The sequence below is a fragment of the Lathyrus oleraceus genome, chromosome 2, assembly GCF_024323335.1.
Source record: "Lathyrus oleraceus cultivar Zhongwan6 chromosome 2, CAAS_Psat_ZW6_1.0, whole genome shotgun sequence".
Taxonomy (NCBI): Eukaryota; Viridiplantae; Streptophyta; class Magnoliopsida; order Fabales; family Fabaceae; genus Lathyrus; species Lathyrus oleraceus.
Window position 1 is genome coordinate 256,010,751 of NC_066580.1, and position 2,453 is coordinate 256,013,203.

The 2,453-nt window shown below is 39.1% G+C and overlaps 1 non-coding gene across 1 annotated transcript; it reads right to left on the minus strand.

Annotated features, from left to right (window-relative positions):
* Positions 1–1,255: 1,255 nt before the first annotated feature.
* On the minus strand, positions 1,256–1,362 carry LOC127124878 (small nucleolar RNA R71). Its single transcript, XR_007804357.1, has one exon. It is a non-coding gene; the product is annotated as a small nucleolar RNA R71 (small nucleolar RNA).
* Between the last annotated feature and the right edge of the window lie 1,091 nt (positions 1,363–2,453).

Sequence of the window (2,453 nt, forward strand, 5' to 3'; positions counted from 1 at the left end):
GTTCTTAGAAACACTTAAGGGCTATTTTAACTTTCAACTTAAGTTTTCCCGCACTTCAATTCCGTTGGGTAAGATCGAAAGCCGTCCAACGTCTATCTAAACTTAATTGTTTTTAACTATTTCAAAAACAGCGAAAGCGCTTTGTTTAGTTTATTAGGAGTTTTTAATTTAAGAAGAAAAGAGATTTTAAAACTATTTTCGGACGCGTTTATAAGTTTAGAGTCTGGTTCGTGAAAACCTCCTTTGGTTAAGAAATCTAGGTTATAATACTTTTCAACTTAGTCAAGATACTATATTTCTTAAAAATAGGTTTACTACTCTAACGCAATGCGCGCCTTTTTATAAGTGACAATAAGAGGGTTTGATTAGGGAGTACAACTCGGTTCTGAATACGCGAAAGCGACAGTTCCTGTTAAATTAGTTCTTTTCAAAGTAGAAAACATTGCCCATAAGTAGTTTTATTAGCAAGTACTTGGATTATTAATTGATTATGTGAATTACATTCGACCCTGTCTTTATTAATTAAACTTTATTCAACACTTTACTCTTCATTGCACACTCTAAAAACACCTATTTTGATTGTCTTTGATAAACACCATAATGACAGATAACGATAGATTGACACTTGGTCTCTATGGATTCGACAATCTTTTATATTACTCTGACGCGTTCGTATACTTGCGAAACACCGCATCAAGTTTTTGGCGCCGTTGCCGGGGACCAATTTCGTCAAATTTCATTTCCCTGTTGTTATATCGTTTAGACTTAGTCTATTTCCCACCGGTCAATGCGAAGAACTCGCAGCACCGGAAGTTTAAGCTTAGTATACCCTCTGGTGGAACCTGGACGTTACGCTCGTGCACGTTTATTCTTTCATAGGAATCAGAACCAAATACCTCTTAAGGATTTCGCTCAACTATCAAATGAAGAACCTAGTTCTAGTATAGTAAACCCAACTATCCCAGCTAATAATTTTGAACTTAAACCATCCCTGTTGCAACTAGTGCAACAGAGACAATTCGCAGGTCTCGCTACTGAGAACCCAAACCAACATTTAAAAATATTTCTTCAATTAGCAGACACTTTTAAAATTAATGGAGCTTCTCCTGAGGCAATACGTTTAAGATTATTTCCTTTTTCCCTCAGAGATAAAGCCCTATCATGGTTAGATTCCCTTCCACCCATTTCTATTACGACTTGGGATAACCTTAGAAGAGTATTTCTTGCTAGATATTTTCTCCCGAGTAAGACCGCCGTTCTTCGAAACCATATAGCTAGATTTACCCAAAACCAAGGAGAATCGTTGTTTGAAGCTTGGGAGAGATATAAAGAGTTATTACGAGCATGCCCACATCATGGTTTAGAAAATTGGTTAATCATTCAAACCTTCTATAATGGACTTCACTATAACACCAAGATGACCATTGACGCTTCCGCAGGCGGTGCTCTGATGAACAAACCTTATCCTGAAGCTAGTGCCCTCATCGAAGATATGGCTCAAAACCATCAATCACGGGGAGTCGAACGAGCGATAGTAGAGAAGAAGGAAGCCCAGGGAGGAGTGCATGAACTAAGCTCTATAGACATGATGCAAGCTAAAATGGACGCATTAGCCCTCAAAGTCGAGCATATGTGCATAAACCCGAATACTGTAGCCGCAGTTTCGTCGGATTGTGAGATATGTGGAACCAAAGGACACCAATCTGCAGAATGCTGTCTATTAAACGAAACCCACTCTGAGCAAATGAACTACACCCAAGGGAACCCATACTCGAATACTTATAACCCTGGATGGAGGAATCACCCGAACTTCTCCTATAAAAACAATAACCCCATCCAAAATAATGCACCTCCGAGACCTAGTTATCAAGCCCCTAGATCAAATCAACCTATGCAACATGTACCACCAAAGCCGAGCCTTGAGAAAATTATGGAAAATTTTATCACCGCTCAAACCCAACAAAACAAGGAGTTCATGAACCAAAACATTCATGTTAACAAATTGATTACTCAGTTAGGAACCAAGGTTGACCAAATAGTTACTCATACCAAGATGCTTGAAACCCAGATCTCTCAGGTAGCTTTAAACCAAGCCCCTCATACTACACCTGGAGGACAATTCCTTGGACAACCTCAACAAAATCCGAGAGGACAAGCCAATGCCATTACCCTACAAAGTGGGAACGCTTATGATGAGTCACCAAACCCTAGATTGAGTGAACCCAAAACTTCTAAGGAATGTACCAAGCCCCCGGACGAAGTAAAGGAACCAGAGGAATCTGAAAACCAGGAAGGTTGAGAAAAAGGAGAAGAACCTAAAGATAAAACTTACGTACCACCCGCGCCATATAAACCACCTATACCATATCCGCAAAGACTCAAACAAACCCAGATCAATAAACAGTATCAAAAATTTATTAAAGTTATAGAAAAACTTCATGTAGAAATCCCTT